General features: G+C 47.8%; 1 protein-coding gene across 3 annotated transcripts in view; it reads left to right on the top strand.

Moving 5' to 3' along the window:
• The window catches only part of CD99L2 (CD99 molecule like 2), a 495,976-nt gene that overhangs the window by 41,160 nt on the left and 435,397 nt on the right, over positions 1–19,419 (top strand). The gene's annotated exons all lie outside the window — the stretch shown is intronic.

Below are 19,419 nucleotides of genomic sequence, written 5' to 3'. Positions count from 1 at the left end.
TCATTTTATGTAGTATCACGTTTAATAGATCACACAAGTGGGCCTGCTTTCCGGCCAACACAGGTGCTGCCTGTTACATCAACCATGTGGGACGCCGCTTGGTATATATTCCACAAATCGCTGCGGGACTGTTGTGCTATGCCGCGCTCGCGATCAATGCAAAAGAAACAATTGATGGACGGAATGCTGGACAATGCAAACATTCACCCCCAGTCACAAGGATCTGGGTTTAATCCATCATTCTGAGGCTCACCACTCCACCACAGTTTGGACCCAGCCATATGCAAATCAGTCTTGACCCTGTTCCTTGGGGGGGAGGGGGGGAAAGTCCAGCCCAAACTGCCAAGCCATGTCCTCCCTGGACCGGAAACAAGCATCCTGGGACCGGTTTCACGGCATCACCATTCATCAGCCAGACTAGCTTGAATCCAGTTATGTATCCATGTCTGGGCATGCCCTTCCCATTTAGGGCCACATAATGGAAAAAAAAAAGAATTGATGGACTGAATGCTGGACAATGCAAACATTCACCCCAGTCACAAGGATATGGTTTTAATCCATCATTCCTTTGCTTACCACACCACCCCAGTATGGACCCAGCCATATGCTAATCAGTCGTGACCCTGTTCCTTGTGGGACCAGTGCAGCCTAAACTGCCAAGCCAGGTCCTCGCTGGACCGGAAACAAGCATCCTGCGACCGGTTCCAGGGCATCACATTTTATCAGCCAGGCTAGCTTGAATCCAGTGGTGTCAAGGCAGAACACAGCAGCTCGTTTGCCCAGCTAAGACTTGGTTAGAACGAATGCTGTATACGTTTTCTCAAAGGAAATAGGGCTGACATACATACTTGTTTGTGTGTTAAGCCATATTTTTTATAATTATAGCCCTAGGACGTCAAGATAAGAGACTATACCTGCGGTTATAATAGCGCATCTTTATATTTGTACATCTATCCCCCTGTTTACATGCTTGCAGCTATAGATAATATGGCGGGAACTATCTTGGGCTACCATTCATTAACTGTCACTTATGCATCCCTCCTGAGCAACCAAATTACTGCTCCCGATATTCTTAAATCCCCCCCCCCCCTCGTTTAGCTCTTCTTGAGAACCTGATCTTCTCAACTTGATATCCCCTTCATATCTCTATAGAAGGTTCTCTGTCTTAATCTACACAAACCTTTAAATGCATGTAGGTAGTTCTACATATGTGTGTTCTCTTTAACAGAACAGTTTTCTCTGAGGACATACCTATTATGTCTTCCACACAGTAACTTCTTGTGTTTCTGCCTTTAATTGTAATCTAGAAAGGCCTCCGTTCTCTTCTCTCTTAGCACTCTGATCAGATTGTCCGCCATATCCCAGTTGGAGCACCTCACACTCTCCATCTGTGATTTGTCCACATAGGAGAGGCTGTTCACAGACTGGCGTGGTAGGTGTGTTTTACTTCTGACAAACTTCCTTTGAAACCTCACTGTGGCAATAAGGTCACTGGTGCTATATGTACACATCTGCTTTTTGTAGCACATTCTTTTCTTTGGTCTGCAATGGAACTGCACATTGGGAATCTTCTTAAGAATCTCTTTAAGAATGTGATCTTGGACTCTTATCTGTTTTTGGTTACGCTACATAGTTTTCATCTCTTGTTTAATTTTTTTACCTTGTTTCTTTCTCTATTCTTGTCTTAAACTCAAAGGGATTCTTCTTTTCTCCTTTTTCCCTTCGACACTGGGTGTTCTTCATGATAAGGTCTCCTTGAGCGTTGTTAAGATACATTTTTTATTCCCCACGTTCCTGCAACTCTCATTTATATTTATATTGTATTCATTGTTCAATTTTTCATGTTTCAGACTGTATACATGTCGGATACGAGCTCCCTGAATGTCCTGCCCTCTGATTGGATGGCTTATGCCACTACATAAATATTACATTCAGCGCCCTCATGAAAGTGCCACACCGTTTTCTATTTTGTCTTCTTGCCGAACCGTGCGTCGGTGCAGCTCTTCTGTTTATTCAAAACAATTGCCAACAGCAATATATGGATTATATTGATATGTATATAAGATATTTGATGATTGATCAATGAAGTGCTAGTTTATATGTATAGCTGTTGATATTGATGCCATTTGATAACTGGCCAAATAATATTGTATAACAAATGCTTGGGACTCTGAACAATGTTTTTAATGTATGAATTGGCTGTTTTTTCTAAGTATGACTGCATATGGCTGGCTTGATGTGTGAGTGTATGTTTGTTTTTTTGTTTTACTTTGATAGGGAGTCTAACATAATTGAAACTTGAAGAGCTATGTAATGTAAAGGAATATATACCACATGATAAAATATAAATTGAGTAGGTCTGCCTCATGATATCGATTATTTACTGAGTTATACCTGTTTGAAAAATAATAGAGCAGCACGTTTTTAGGTCGAGCCTAGCCACAGCACGCATGCACTGCTCGCTCTGCGAGGCATGCTCTATTTGGGTATGCAGTGGAAGCCCCGCCCACTCTCCAGCCATATTTGTCATTGGCTTGTGTCAGTGTCCTTCATAAATGCTGGCTTCTGATTCGAAAATAGGCTTGTTAGTCCCGCCTTGGTACCGCCTTGTCTCCGTTTGTGTCTGCCCATAAGGACTGGACCTTTTACTTGGCTTGTTACACGGTCTGCATTATAAGGGGGTGAGCACTATTTTGTTTATTGACACTGTTGAGGACAATGGCGGCTGATTTTCTTATACAGGGCTATGCATTCTAAATTGTATGCGGAGCGCTGCACCCGCTTCAGGTACACGGCGCACGGTTTCTTTTTTTTGTTTTTGCCTCCTTAAAGCAAGCATTTGCAATACAATAGGTCTCGCATTTACGCGAGTTTAAACTATTGCCATTGTAAATGACAATGCCTTTTATTTATGTTTTAAAACCAAAACATAAATAAAAGGCAGTGTCATTTACAATGCCAATGGCTCAAACTTACGTAAATGTGAGACCTATTGCATTGCAAATGCTTGTGTTAAAATACTCGTCATCGCTCTCATACTACTAGCACTGATAATGATCTTTATATTATGAGTGCTGCGCGTGAGCTCTTCACCTGACGGGGCGCCTCCCTTCAGGGTGCCAACTGCTGCCCTCCGCCCCTCCATCCTGGTGTCTGTGGCCTGCGCTGTTAATACACCCGGGCCTTTGAAGGGGTGTAGGTAGGGAGGGAGCACCCTACTGAAGGTGGATGGGATTTACTTGGCGCTATCCTGGCTACAGAGCACTGTATGCTGAGGTGGGGCGGGCTAGGGAGAGGGCATCACACTAGCTGGGACCCTCAGCCTGAGGTTTCCACTAGGGTTAAGTGTCGAGGGAGGATTTTCGGTGATCCCTGGGCTCCAGAGTGAGGAAGTCTGCCAGGAGCCTAGCTCTCATGGTGCATCAGGTGTAGTGGCACCGGGGCGCACAAACCCCTCTATACTGCTGCATTTTAGTACCCAGACAGCAGTCGGGAGTTCATTCCTTGTTGGCACCGGGGTCTTGCTACACTTGCCCCTTCACCGCATGTTTCCAGAGCAGGATGCGGCACCCCCCTCCTCTGGTCACTAAGATTAGAGAGAACTAATGTAATCATCTCAGAGTGAGTCACTGGTGAGAGGCTGTACTGCCTCCTGTGAGCATCACACTGGGCGTCAGGAAGTAACCGGGACTCCAGGCAACTCCTGTCCCACGTGAAGGTCAGGATCTGAAAATTAATGTCACGGTTCTGGTTGAAGTGGATGGTAAAAGGCTCGAGTGCCTCCTATGGAAGATATGCTCAGGATCACACCATGTGTCAATGATGAACCTGGGCTCAGACTGGGGTTAGAGGTCGAATCATGCATTCAAAATTGTATGTTGTGCTTGGCGTCCGCTTTAGGGACACCGCGTTCACTATAATTTTTTTTTATTTTTTACTTTTAGCGCGTTTTGTTAAACTTTAATACTGAGTGCGATGCATGATTCAGGGACACCTCGCTCGGTTTCCTTTTCTTTTTTTGCCTCCTTAAAACAAGCATTTGCAATGCAATAGGTCTCGTGTTTACGCAAGTTTAAGCTATTGGCATTGTAAATGACAATGCCTTTTATTTATGTTTTAAAAACCAAAACATAAATAAAAGGCATTGTGAGTTATAATGCCAGTAGCTCAAACTCGCATAAATGTGAGACCTGTTGCATTGCAAATTCTTGTTCTTTGTGATCATTTATTTTCCCCTGGTGTTGTCTTCTCTCATTGTCAGTGTTCAGGGGCCCTCTTGTTTCTGTATTCTTGGCTTCCAGTTGGCAAGACAGTCCCATTACTCCAAACCTGAGGCAATTTACCTGATAATGGTCATAGAACAGACCCTCATGTCCTAGGAACTATCATCTGTCCTGCCGAAACGTTGTCAAAACAAAAGCTATTCTAATTGTAAAGAGAATACAGACCAAAAACACAACCAAGGTGAGTAGCCCAAAGTTTGGTATTAGGGAAAATTGACTTTTTCAACCTAACTACTTTGGATTTCAAGCCTCTAATGTATGCAATAGACCTTGACCTTATCCATGTTACTGCAGTTAAGTGTAAGTATAGTCAACAATAGCCCTCTCCGTCTACTCCTGCTGCCTTTAACAAACGTACTTTGTATGTACTTAAACCCAGAACTATTGGCTTTGCCAATGCTTGTTTATCCTGTGTCATGGGCGTTTTCTACCTGTTACGCTTTCTATGGTGGAGCTCGTTTTCAGCGCCAGCGGATTAGAATGACCAGCATAGGCCACTTACCTTCCCAAGTGTCTCGAGCGGGTGCAACTGGCCCGTTGTGCAGCAGATGGATAAAATAACAGCGCTGTTGGACCTCGTGACAGACTATACGCTATGGTAGGCAACTGCTTTACACTGCAGTGTAAACTGATGTTACCTTTTAGCAGCCTGGTGATCTAAATATTGATGTGTATAAATATCTTCCATTTCTCAACCCTCTTATTTCAGTCACATTATTCCTATAAATATAATAGGGAGAAAACCTAATGCCTGATAGGTTTATTGTGTCTTTTAGCTCTACTCTGTAGTATGCCTTCTAGCCATTTACTAGCGTCAAGGCGCACAAACCTAAGTTACACGAGATTAAAAATAAGAACAGGGACCTGCTATCCAATGTATATTAGTGAGCACAAAATAGTAAGTAGTAGTTATCTTGGAGAACTGTGGTGCTTCGCCTAAAATATAAATTCACGGGATAGTTCTGTAAAAAAAAAAAAAAAACTCGCGGTATTCAGTGAAGTGTTATATAATATACAGCACCTCAATGTGAGGACACAAGGGCGGTCATTTCCCACTGACTTTGAAAACGTATTTAAGCATGCCCAATGACATAATGGGACACTGTGGCCCCTATGAGATTTTTTTTAACAATTTGAAACTTGTAAGGTGATGGAATGTGTGCTTACAGCCAAGCCTCTCTGAGGATCAGACGGATGCACGCGAACGGGCACAGCGTGCTCTCATTTGACATGCACACAAGCGACTTCAATAGGCAGGACTGCTCCTGGTTGAGTTCTGGACATTCTATTTGAACGTCCCCATTGTCACTTGCAGAGAAGTCTTATATGTTAGCTGTGCACAGTTTTTCCGACAACCTGAGGACTAGTACGAAAGGGGGGAGATTATTGAACCTTATGAAGAAAGATTTGAAACATAAATAACCAATAGCATGGACTCTTCACTTTACTAGAATGGATCAGCAAAAATGTGCAGTGAATTACAGGGAATAACACGAGGGACACATTTAAATGAATGCAAATGTGCAGTAACACTAACAGCACACATTGAGACGCACATGGGTATTTGCATTTACATCCTTTTCACAGAATACATGTAAGCATTAAGGCAGGTACGTAAGTGAAATGACTTTCTCAGAGCTTCAAAGAATTCAGAAACGGGCATCCAAAATGTGCCTTAAGACCTTAAGTGTGACCGCATCAAACTGGCCTTAAGAGTGATTGACTGGCTCATGGTGGCTGCGTGGATTGAAGTCAAGGTTTGTGCTTTGTCCACAAAGCATGCTGGGGCACAGGTCCTGCATAGGTGCAGAAGCCGACAACTCTGTGCATAACCGCTGCAGGCTCAAGCTCCGCCTACTGGATCAACCAATGGTTCTTCAACAGGATGAAGCACTGTGGCGGATGTCTGGGTGTGCCTGTGGAACACCATCACCACCAGCTTCGAGCTGAGCCCAACTATATGAAGTTCAAAAACTCGTGAAAACTGAATAGAGATGCCTTGAGTGAGGATTGACATTGAATAGAATTTTTGATGAAGAATATTGGACATGGTCTGACTGGATGCTCACTTCCGCTCCTGCAATCATGCTATATTTCCATATCTGACCCAGCTTTTCAGTTGCTGAAAGGCAGCACACATATCTATACACATCTACTAATACATAAATACGTTGGATGGGTTGCGGTGGGAAGAGAGACAAAAGTTTATTTTCTGTGGGTTTTGCAGGCAAATGTAAACTCTAATTTCTTTTTGCAATCGAATAGGTTGCAGATGGAGTGAGACGGAAAGAGTAGAAGGGGTGACAGAATGGGTTGTGAACACGTGGGGTGAGCGACTGACTGGGGGCTGGGAGTGGTGTGAGCGGGTTTTTAGAGTGAATTCCAGGTTGTGTATGTAGAGTAGATCCCCAGAGGGCTGTGAAAATTATTCCTGAACACAAGGGTGGATGCAGGGCCTTAATGGGTGGGGTGGGGGTGTGCGCGTGTGTGTGTTTGTTTGTTTGTTTGTTTGTCCAAAGTGGGCGAGAATATGGCGAGTACTGCTTTGGTGTGAAAGCATGGGATATAGGAGACGGCAAGAATGTGTTGAGTGTGGCTCAGGGTCAATCAGTTCCACAAACAATACCGAATTTCAGCTGACCTGAAGGCACCAGAACTTTTAAACTGGAATGCTCTCTACCTAAAATGGTAACTACCCACATTTTTTTTTTCTTTTCTGTTTCTAGAGAAGAGCAAGGCTTGTCCCAGCGATCTCCTTAGCGCACACACATGTCCTTGCCTTAAGAGTTTAGACCATAAGATTACATTTTCCAGCTGGATGGGAAAAATGTAAATATGGTGTAGTTACAGATAAGGGCGGGATTTTATTGCCAACTCTTCCTTGCCCTCTAATTATCATGCAGTATGTCAGTTGCCGCTTCTCAAAGTCCTTGAACGCCTTGTATTCAGTTTTGTGACAGTAACCTCCTCTGCAATAACTGCCAGCTTGACCACTTTTAGTGTGGTTTCAACGCCCTCCACTCCACAGAAGCCATTATCCTGATTAACCTATCAGCAGCTTTCAATACAGTTGATCACTCTTGCCACCCTCTTTGTCTCCAGCACAGGATGTGATCAATTTCAACCTGCCATTCTAATGGATTGTTGGCAAACTCGGAGTTCAGCACATTCCCCATTAGTTGTAGTACCTCTTGATGTCCCCAGGGATAAGGGCCGAGTGTTTTCTTACTCTTGATTTACACCTACTCTGTAAGTGATACCTTCTCTTCCTTCAACTTATCTTGCTACTTCTGTGGAATCAACACTCAAATATTCTTCTTCCTTCCTGTATCCCCTTTCCTTCATACTTGTGCCTCTGAAAACTTAATGTAATACAATACTGGGTGTCTATAAATTCCCTTCTGCTCCTCTCTTCAAAGTAAGACATTCTACTTCCCAGCATCAGCAATTCCCTGGTTGCTCCCCAGTCCTATCTTCTTCCGACCAAACACTATTGCCATCTGTCCGAAACCTCGGAACGTTGACTTAAGTTGTTCATCTCCTCCACATCCACTGCAGCAAGCTATTAACTACAAATTATACATAAGATGAATCCTTACTTTCTATATCACACTACAAGATCATTTATACTATAATGACTTGTGTGGTTCTTGTCCAGTCTATTGAAATCTGTAATATGCAAATGATAATCTCCCCAGCTCATCAGTGACTTCATTTTGAGTTGGGCAGTGGGATGCGCTAACCTCCATCTGCCTAGGTAATGCCACTGTGCCACTAACTACAACCCAGTGACATGGTCATATTTCTATCTGCACCTTTGGGCTTCCAAAGTCTAGCCATGTAGGAGCTAAGTGAGCCTGGTGAGGTGAAAGAATGGAGGTGGAGTCCCTCAGTTAAGAGTTGGTTGTGGCACCCATGCCCCCCTGCTTGTGCTGTGGGAATCACCAGGACTTGCATCCACGTTTGCCGTGCATGCAGGGTAGTGTGATGGCAAATCCCAAGAATTCCTCGGTGCTCAGAATCAGCATGACTGCTGGTACCGCCATGCAGATGTCCGTTAGTGCACTACCATTCCGCGCCTGTAATCAAGAGGAATTACTTCTAGTGGGAAAGAAATCTGCACTCATGCTAAATCAAAAGGCTGAAAATATTAAAAAATGACATATAAACTGTGAATCACAAAGTTGGATGACAGTGGGATCTCCGTATATTTTGTAAGCATAAACACTAAAGCACACACGTATGGACTGCAAATGTATGTATTTTTTTTTTTTTTACATAGAACTTAAATAGAGATCATGTGACCGCCGAAACCAAAAGCTATGCCAGTTCAGAAACTGAAATCCTGGGATAGCAAACATTCGTCCTTTGAACGGATACCAAAATGTAAACTTTTCTGGGCTGAGCAAACTGTTCAAGAGTTCTAGTCTGTGATGCCGACATGAGAGCGAGTTACGCATCAGATGGGCACAATTTAGTAGTGCTGCATTAGCATTGAGCAAAATATGGGTGCTGCTACTACAGTTATGCCAAGGCAAAAAATTCCGTTATTGTAAATAGCAGGGTATGGATGGGCTTTAGGTCTGCTCAGATGTGACCAAGTCTAAATTGGGGCCAAAAACTGTCAGTGTTACAATTCCTCAAGATCAGTTTGACGCTCAATAAGGTTCACCTCTCGATACCACCAATTCTGTAATGCTAAAACAGCGCAGAAAATTGAGGTGATCAAGCGAGGGAAGGAATGGGAAGTAAACAGCGGGGAAGGAGACCTGCAGAAGAAACGCAATAGCACAAGAAGGTCTCCCACTGAGACCCGCATGTGCCACTGTGTATTTATGGGTTCTACGATTACCTGTAAAATAAAAGACCAACCTTTAATCCACAAAGGAAGTGTCTATCAGAACTCCTTTCTCAATCACATAAACACAAAATAATAAGGCTCATTAATATCTGGATCTATACTATATATTAGTCTTAGACAGGGAACTGAGTGTAATGGATTATTCAAATACCCACCACTGGATCCATGAAGCCCTATGTCACAGGGAAGAAGAGCCTTTAGGCTCTTGTAAATACCCCTGTTAAATGGCAAATTAACAGTGCAAGTGTTTTACTTCATCATCATGGCCACAGCGCATATTACCACCATAACACGCATGATATAATGAACTGAAATCCCAAAGTGAAAACTAAACAAAAGTCCAGACTGGCGCCGTGTTTCACAGAGTCTGTATCCACAAAGAGGATTTAAATCATAAGCTCACTGCGCGCATGAGTCCAAGTGCAGATGAGCTCTTTGAATCTCTCTGGCCAGGGTTAGTTTGCCTGGCAAGCACAGCGCGGCAATACGGAGGACTTTCCCCATAGATTGGATAGTAAAGGAAATCGCAGCACATAGATAGTTCATGCTCGCTAACCTCCACAGCATCCACGGTGACGCAAAAGGTAGCAGCCTTAGGTGGTTGAGGAATATACTTGGTGCATGTGCATCCTTACTGCTGTGGCTACTGGGGGCGTTCCGGTCCTCTCCGCGATTGCTGTATATCAGAATAATCAGCAGCGCTTTGCGCCACCAGTGCGCTTTATAGGAAGTCCTGCCCCGTCGTCAAAGCGTTGTCCATACTGCTACGTGCACGTAAACGTGCGCTTAGCATCAGTGGGGATGTAGTTCTATTGCCCTGGGTGAACCAACACAGGTGGGCGTATCTTGACCTCCGGTAATGTCGCCTGTGTGGGGGCTCTCTACATCCCCCTGAATCACACTGGAGCCCTTCCAGCATCACTAAGCATAGCTGCCAAGGTTTCAGATTGGTATGTGTGACATATTCATATTTTCAGTCTCATTATGAGTGGCATTTCCACAAATATGAGTGACACTTTTTCACAAGCAAAATCAAGGACTGAAGATGAAGGAAAAACAAATATCAGAAATAACACCCATCTGAGCAATGAGAAACTCTTAAGTTAGCTGCTGCAAAGCACCAGAAATGGAAGGGCAACAACGTAAGTAAGCAAGTGGTCCGCGCCGCTACGTGCCCAACACCGGCATAGACAGCAACCCAGATGAGCTTCGTAATGAGCCAACACCCTTGAAAGTCGTGGACTAATAGCCGCCGTGGCAGAGAACACCGGTCCGGGCATTCATTCGGGGGAAGAGTCTGAGAGGTGCACGCGCAAACACACAGTGCGGCAGCTGAGTGAGCCAGGGAGCTGTGTGATTTAAAGTGCATTGCAGCAAGCCGTGCTAAAAACATAAAGCTAATTTTACCTGAACTTTGACGGAAACAAACTTCCTTACATTGGAAGGCGAGCAGTGGTCGGGAATTGCGGCTAAAGGCCAGGCCGTCCGCCTCCCCATAGGGAATCCTCCAGGCCACAATGAACTACTGGACTCCGTCGGCCCTGTTGCATTCAAGGCTCAGCTGCAGTACTGTAGCATGTGCCTGACGTCCAGCTGCAGTTGTGGGGATCCAATTACCACGTGGCTGTGAGAGCAGTGCCAATTGCCCAGCCAGGGTTCCAGAGTTCCAAACCCTAAGACTCCCGCTCTCGCCGCCGCAGGAGGTGGCAGCGGAACGTAACGTCCTGCACAGCAGGAATAGAAATGGGCATGGCCTCTCCTGACCCAAATCACTGTCGGAAAATTATACTGCGCTCAGGTGTGACCAACTGGCATTGGTGCAAATTCAGGACGGTGAGTGTAAAAATTCAGGACAAAGGGTCAAAATTCAGGACAAAACTTCAGGACAATAGGTAAGTTTTACAGACACATCAGAGGAGGTCGCGCAGTAGTATATAAGTAAACCCAGCCATATCCAAACATATTCAACCATTTGCAAACCTATCTATCATGTATCCTTCCATCTATCATTTCACTCATCCATCCCTTCATCCATCATTTCACTCATCTATCTATCCATCCATCCACCCTTTCACCCTATCAATCTGTACACTCATCCATCCACTCTTCTACCCATCCATCCATCCATTCACTCATCCATCCAGCCATTTACCCTTTCAGTCATCCATACATCCTCCGTTTCTCTCTCCATCGACCCTTTCACTTAGCCATCCTTCCTGTCATCCTTCCTTCCACCCACCCACCCACCCACCAATCTACTCATCCACTCATGAATCTATCCATTGACCCCATCACTTATCCATCCTTTCTCTCATCCATTTATCCTTTCACTCCTTCACTCATCTATTCATCCTTTTGTCCATCTACCCTCCCTTTCACTCACTCATCCATCCATCCTTACATCCACCCTTTCACTCATCCGTCCATCAATTCACCCTTGCACTTATCAATTCATCAATCCATCCATCATTTCACTCATCCATCCACCCACTCAATCATCCACCTTTTCACTCATCCATCCTTTCACTCATCCATCCACCCTTTTACCCATCCAGCTGCCCTTCCACCCAAACATCCAGCTATTTACCTTTTCTCTCATCCATTCTTCCACTCATTCATCCATCCATGCATCCTCTCATTATCCATCTATTCAATCTTTCATTCATCCATTCACCCTTTCACAAATTCATCCAGCCATCCACCCATCCCTTCACTTACTCACTCGCCCACCTTTTCATATTAATTTTGAGCTGAGCCTTTTTGAGAAGAGGCCCATCAAGAACTTCACCCTCGCTGCAGGAGCCATTCCAGGACTGGGGCAGAAGCCACCCAGGGCAGAGATAGGATCCACCACAGGGGGGGACAGGAGCCATCACAGGTAGAGGGGGGGACAGGAGCCACCACGGGAGGGGGGCAGGAGCCATCACAGGAGGGGGAACAGGATCCACCTGGGTGGGCATGCTGTATTCTAGTATCATCTTGGTCTCTTCCAGGGTGCGGTAGGGCTCCTCACCCCCTCCTGGACAAGACAACGAGAAGACAGGCTCTCTTTCCAAAATGTTAGTTTTGCCATCCTCCACTGTGATGTACAGTACTTAAAGGAGATACTCCAAGAGAACTGATTTAACTGATTGTCCTCCATACTTTGTTTCAGTGTGGGTGCGATTGTGCCATTTCTTTATTTTATTACATTATAGACTGCATGTTTTAAGAACAGAGGTTTGCTTACAATTTAGTGACAGTAATTAAGCTCTGTGAAGAGAACCACGTGCTGCCTGGTGTAATCAGGGCCGGTTTTAGCGTATTTGGGGCCTGGGCAGAAAGGGAATGTGCGAGGCCCCTCTAAATTGCAGAGACATGACGCATTCAGGGTTGTTTGCATCTGAATAGATGCCCCTGCTCCTGAAGCTGCAGCCCCTCCCTCTCAGTCACCTTCAAGCACCTCTTAAAAACTCATCAAGGGCTGAAGGTGTTAGGGTTGCCATCCCGCTGTGCAATGCTGCTGGGTATCTGAGCTTTGGTGCTGCATCGGAGTCTGTTACACCCGACCTCAACAGCATCGGAGTCAAGCAGGGAGGTGGGTGGAAGCTGTGCCGGCTTTAGTGTGGTGCGACCGGTGCCTGGTTAAAATTACGGACAAATGGCGTCCGTTAAAAAATCCTTCACGGACAACGGACAGACGGCCGAAATAACGGTCTGTCCGTGAAATTTACGGACGGTTGGTCACCCTAGGAATACTTGAAGCATTGTAGCCCAGCTCCGCTCCAGCCAGCCCCCGAAGCATGCCGGGAGCAGCGTGCTCGTCACAGCCCCATTCCAGCCACTAGTTTGAGTCAGCGTAGCAGCGTTGTAGCTTGACAGCCAGGCAGAAGCGATGCCTACAATGCGTGACTTTGCATTTCAGTGCGGTGATACGGATCACCACACTGAAATGCATTAGTCTAACACCAGATGCGTGGTACTTGGCAAACTTCTAACCCCTGTGGCTGCCAGACATACTAGGCAAGATCCCTTGCTTGATTCCTGGCTATACTTTGCCTCGATATGTGTGATCTGGCAGTGTTCACTGTTGTGACTCCCTGTGCATGCTTGCTATGTGTGACAAACTCGGATCTGAATCCTTTAGCCTCCACATGCCTACTCTGTGGAGACTGGGTGATGTGCAGCCTCTTTCGGGGTTATTGTCGCTCTTAAAGTGATAATGATCTACGCCTCAAGTCTATTTTCTCCAAATGTTTTATCTTAACGGTTCTTTGGATGGCATGGAGGGTAGAAAGACTGAGTTAGTCAGAGTACCAATTTTCTTTTTTTTTTTTTTTAACATTTTTATTAGCATTTTGAGAATATAATCAAAACACTTCAATTGCACATATTTTGACAGATAATATTACTTTTAAGTCCTTATCCAACATTTATACTTTATGCTTTTAGTTTCATAGAGTGAATAACCGGTACTTTCCAGATCACTAACTTATGCAACTCAGTAAGAATATTGTTCTAAGCGTGTTGATATGTATGTATAATTAATTGGACATTGTGGTCTAATAAGGGACCAAGGCCCTTACGCTGTTTATTTATTGCTGGTGTGTGCAGTCTAATAGGGGAGAGAGAGCCTCTGCCACAGGAATAATTCTCTCATGGTGCAGTCCAATAAGGATAGCAGAATGTAGGTAACAAAAAATGGTAAAAGAAAAGGTGTATACTAAACTAACAAACTATGCAGGGTGGGATGCCAGTTCATGCACGGATCGTAATTATTGGGGGGGAACCTAGTCGTGAGCGGGGGAGACCTTGTCTCTCAGCCATGGGCGTCTGATTTTCAGCATACCCTGAGATGCAGCATACCATGTGACTACAGGATGTATGGGGTTGGGTGCACCAGCCCGGGGGCCTGACATAGTGTAGGTGTTGTGCTGCCCTTACAAATCCATACTGTTAGCGCCATCCGAGTGGGAGCTGGATTTGGCTTCCTCTAGAAGGGATGTGTTTCTTTCCGGATGTTCCCAATTTGCTAAAACCTCCCTCCATGGGCCTACCATGAGATGCCTACGCAGCCTTTGGGCGTCTCTTCTGCTCCCGCCCAATGTGTTGCATCTCTTTTCCAATTAGCTATTGTAGGCCTGTTTATCGATTTCCAAGTTATTGCTATTCTCCTTTTAGCCAAAACTAAAGCTAAGTCTATAAATCGTGCTCCCACTAACTGCTTGGGGGGCCTCAGAAGGAGTACCAGGATAAAGGCCTCCACAGTGAGCTCAAATGGATGTCCTACAATCTTTCTTGCCTGCTCCACAACTGCACCCCAAAACCTACTCACTACTGTGCAGCTCCAGATCATGTATGTAAAATCAGCGTCGCCATGATTGCACCTTGGACAGTTACGGGTCTCACCACCAAATGTGACCCAAATATTATGAGGTGTCATATATGTCCTGTGTGTATAATTAAATTGGATATAGCGCAGCCTGGTGTTTCAGGAGACCTTTTTGGGATATGCCAGAACCCTCCCTCTGTCCCCCCCCCCCCTTGCCCCTCCTTCCGTAACTTCCCTGTTCAAGATGGGTTCCCATTTCTCATGTAGTTTTTGAAGGGGCGCATAAGGGAAATTTGTATAAGTGCATTATAGAACCATTTCACCTGGTGACTTGCCCCCCCCCCCCCAAGGTAAGTATGGCTTGTAAGAGTGCGTGTGTCTCAGGTTCTTCCTGCCCTCTTCCCCATAATGTTCGGAAAGTGCGTGTCAGGGCTTCGTACTGAAGGAACTGTCCTGGTTGAAGTCCATAACAGGTCAGGGATGACTGCTGGTAGCAGTCTCCAACCGTCTCCAACCCCACCTCTGTCCAATGTGCCAGCTGGTCGGGAGTAAATATTGTCTTGGGAGCACCATGCGGTAAGCCTATCAGGGGTAAGGTCGGTGTGTATAGTGGGGATTTCGCCCGAATGGCTACGCAATGCCTCCAACACTGCAGAGCCGTGGTCTGTAACAGTGACTGGTGTGGAATCGTCCTACTCGGGTCTAATTAGTCACAGAGTACCAATAAGAATAATTTTTGATTTATTTGAATTTTTTATGGTGTTTCTTTGTTTACATGTTTTTAGATTGCTGAAGCTCAGTATTAATTTATTTTAGTTTTCTGGCACGTTACCTTGCGGTTAATTTGTAGCATTTGGCCTTATCTACTGTATACCGCGGAGTAGCTTGTGCAATGCCCCTGCCATCTTGGAGCACAGATAATGGTCATCCCACATCCATCATGATGAGAGGAAGGATGGCTTCTAGTGCAGGGGGGTGGGCGGAAAGAGTGCTGCAGACCAATGTGGTTTCAACATAAGTGTGTGACTTCCGTGAATATTTCATCTACTTAAACGATTGACTGGCCTGCATAGTCCTCCAAGGGGATCCACTTCTACCAGAGTTGGGTACTAAAAACGATCAACTCTCTTTTAGGGAATTGCAGTCCCAATTCAACCTTGACAACTTAGACTTTTACGATTTCCTTAAACTTAGGTCCAGCAGCTCCAAGGCCAGTCTGTCCTTCCAAGACCTCTCTCTCCCTAACCTAATGGTGATGACCAATAAGCACGGCCATCAGATCTCACGGTACTATAAACTACTACAGCCGAACTCTTTAAACCTAAACCGTTCCATACTCGAACAGTGGGATCCTGACTCATTTCCCTACGAACATTGGAAACGGATTTGGAAATTGGTAGAATCTCAAAAAATCCATCCCGCCCTCTCCCAGACCATGATCTGGCTGCTTCATTGAATATTTCGGACCCCCCTTCATAAGGTGGGCCTTAGAGAGGAACCATCCTGCTGAAACTGTAATAGTGACACCGGAGATCTAACACACTTACTCTTAACTTGCACTATGGTCATTCTGTTCTGGGACAGAGTGTTTGACTTCCTCTTCTCACTTTTTGGTTTTCAGATCAAACGCGAGTTCCAGTCGATTGAAATGGGCTTCCTGGATCCTCGCTTACAATCCCAATCTGATGCACTGTTGATAGACATCTTATTAACAGTCAATCAATCAATCAATCATAGGCATTTATAAAGCGCACTACTCACCCGGAGGGTCTCAAGGCGCTAGGGGGGGGGGGGGGGGTCCGCTACTGCTCGAACAGCCAGGTCTTGAGCTTCTTCCTGAAGGAGAGGTGGTCTTGGGTCAGGCGTAGGTCGGTGGGGAGGGCGTTCCAAGTCTTGGCGGCCAGGTGGGAGAAGGATCTTCCTCCTGTTGTCGCTCTGTGGATGCGGGGGACGGCTGCGAGGGCGTGACTGGTCGAGCGGAGGTGGCGTTTGGGAGCGTAGAAGTTGAGGCGGCTGTTGAGGTAGGTCGGGCCTTGGTTGTGTACGGCTTTGTGTGCGTGGGTGAGGAGCCGGAAGGTGATTCTTTTGTTGATCGGGAGCCAGTGCAGGTCTCTCAGGTGTTTGGAGATGTGAGTTCGTCTGGGGACTTCGAGGATGAGTCTCGCCGAGGCGTTCTGGATCCGCTGGAGTCTCTTCTGGAGCTATGCGGTGGTACCGGCGTAGAGGGCGTTGCCGTAGTCCAGTCGACTGGTGACGAGGGCCTGGGTGACCGTTTTCCTGGTCTCGGTGGGGATCCACCGGAAGATCTTACGTAGCATGCGCAGGATGTTGAAACAGGACGAGGAGACGGCGTTGACTTGTCTGGTCATGGAGAGGGAGGAGTCCAGGATGAAGCCCAGGTTGCGTGCATGGTCTGTCGGTTTGGGTGCGTTGCCCAGGGCGGGGGGCCACCAGGAGTCGTCCCAGGCGGAGGGTGAGGAGCCCAGGATGAGGACTTCCGTCTTGTCTGTGTTCAGTTTCAGGCGGCTGGTCGTCATCCACTCGGCCACGTTTTTCATCCCTTCGTGCAGGTTGGCTCTGGCGGTGGCGGGGTCGTTGGTCAGGGAGAGGATCAGCTGGGTGTCATCGGCGTAGGAGATGATGTTCAGGTTGTGTTGGCGTGCGATGGCCGCAAGGGGGCTCATGTAGACATTGAAGAGGGTGGGGCTGAGCGAGGAGCCCTGAGGGACGCCGCAGATGACTTCCGTGGCTTCTGATCTGAACGGGGGCAGGCGGACTCTCTGTGTCCTTCCGGTGAGGAAGGAGATGATCCATTCCAGTGCCTTCTCCTCGATCCCGACGTTGCTGAGGCGCTGCACTAGGGTGCGGTGGCAGACAGTGTCGAAGGCCGCGGAGAGGTCCAGGAGGATGAGGGCCGCTGTTTCTCCGTTGTCCAGCAGGGTTCGGATGTCGTCGGTGGCGGCGATGAGGGCGGTCTCGGTGCTGTGGTTGGCCCGGAAGCCTGACTGGGAAGGGTCGAGGGAACCGGTCGTCTCGAGGAAGGCTGCCAGTTGCTTGTTGATGGTCTTCTCGATGACTTTGGCTGGAAACGGGAGGAGCGAGATGGGGCGGTAGTTCTTGAGTTCGGTGGGGTCCGCCGTTGGTTTCTTTAGTAGAGCGCTGAATTCGGCGTGCTTCCAGCTCTCAGGGAAGGTGGCGGTGTCGAGGGAGGTGTTGATGATGTCCCGCAGGTGGGGTGCGATGACAGCGTCGGCCTTGTTGAAGATGTGGTGAGGGCAGGGGTCGGTTGGGGATCCGGAGTGGATGGAGTTCATCGTGCTGATGGTGTCTTCGAGGTTGATCGGTGTCCAGGCGTTGAGGGTGGTGGTGGGGGGCGTTGGTTTGGTCGTGGAGAGCGTTGGTTGTGTTCTGAAGCTGTTGTGTATGTCAGCGATCTTGTTGTGGAAGTAGGAGGCGAGGGAGTTGCAGAGGTCTTGCGATGGGGTGATGTCGTTGGTTCCGGCGTTGGGGTTGGAGAGCTCTCTGACGATGTTGAAGAGTTCCTTGCTGTTGTGTGCGTTGTTGTCCAGCCGGTCCTTGAATGCTGTTTTCTTGGTGGCGTGGATCAGTTGATGGTGCATTCGGGTGGCGAGCTTGAGGGTAGTCATGTTGTCCGGTGTTGGGTCTCTTCTCCAGGCTTTCTCGAGGGCTCGGCAGTTCTTCTTGGAGCTCTTGAGTTCGTCGGTGAACCACGGGGCCTTCTTGCTTCCGGGTCTGCTGGGTGGGGTCCTCAGAGGGGCGAGCTCGTCCGCGCAGGTGGAGATCCATTTCGTGAGGTTGTCGGCGGCTTGGCTGGGGTTCGGTGAGCTGGCGGGAGGGTGCTGGCTCAGGGATGCGGTGAGTTGTTCGGCTGTGATCTTGTTCCAGCTTCTTCGTGCAGCCTGTTGCTGGTGGTGGTGGACCGTGGTTCTTTTGAAGGTGAAGTGGATGCAGCTGTGGTCCGTCCAGTGGAGTCCTGTGGCGTGGCTGAAGGAGATGTCTTTGCTGGACGAGAAGACGGCGTCGAGTGTGTGTCCGGCGAGGTGGGTGGGGGTGGTCACCAGCTGCTTGAGTCCGAGGGTGGCGAGGTTGTCAAGCAGGGTGGTGGTGTTGCGGTCGTTGTTGTTCTCCAGGTGGAAGTTGATGTCCCCGAGGAGGATGTAGTCGGCAGAGGGGAGGGCGTGCGGGCTGATGAAGTCGGCGATGTCTTCGCTGAATTGAGTGCATGGTCCCGGGGGTCGGTAGATCAGGGTGCCTCTGAGGGTGGTGTTGGGGTCGGTGTGGATCTGGAAGTGCAGGTGTTCGGCGGTTGTCAGGGTGTTGTCGGCGTTGGTCGAGATACGGATGGTGTCCCTGTGGATGATGGCGATGCCTCCTCCAGTCTGGTTGTCGCGGCCTCTCCGGATGATCTTGTAGCCCTCTGGGATGGCGATGGCGATGTCGGGCGCTGAGGAGTCGTTCATCCAGGTTTCCGTGAGGAAGGCAACGTCAGGAGCTGTGGTGTCGAGGAGGTTCCAGAGTTGAACGGCGTGTCTGTGGACGGAGCGAGTGTTGAGCAGGATGCACTTCAGGTGGTTGCTGCTGGTGTTCGGCTTGGCGGGTGCTGGTGTGGGGCGGGTCCGGATGCAGGTGAACTTGCAGGTGCGGCAGCTGAAGGGTCCGTGGGTGCGTCTCGGAGTGGCTCGGTAGCACCCGGGGGTTCGGCCGGTGTTGAGTGCGTTGAGGGTGGCGGCATCGTAAGTCCGGCGGGTGGGGTGGCCTCTGCGGGGGCCAGGGGTTCTGGCGCTGGGCGCGGTCCAGGCGCGGACGGGCGCAGACGGGCTTACCTTTGGCGCACCTTCGGCGCTCATTCGGTGCTCCCGCTGCGCGCGTCCGCTGCGCGGTCGCTCTGGGGGCGTCATAAGAGGGGAGCCGGGAGGGAGGGTCAGCGGGGAGACGGGGAGCGC

Source organism: Triturus cristatus, chromosome 5_2, assembly GCF_964204655.1.
Source record: "Triturus cristatus chromosome 5_2, aTriCri1.1, whole genome shotgun sequence".
Classification (NCBI taxonomy): domain Eukaryota; kingdom Metazoa; phylum Chordata; class Amphibia; order Caudata; family Salamandridae; genus Triturus; species Triturus cristatus.
Note: the sequence above shows the minus strand (reverse complement) of the source record. Positions and strands in the feature narration are given on the sequence as shown.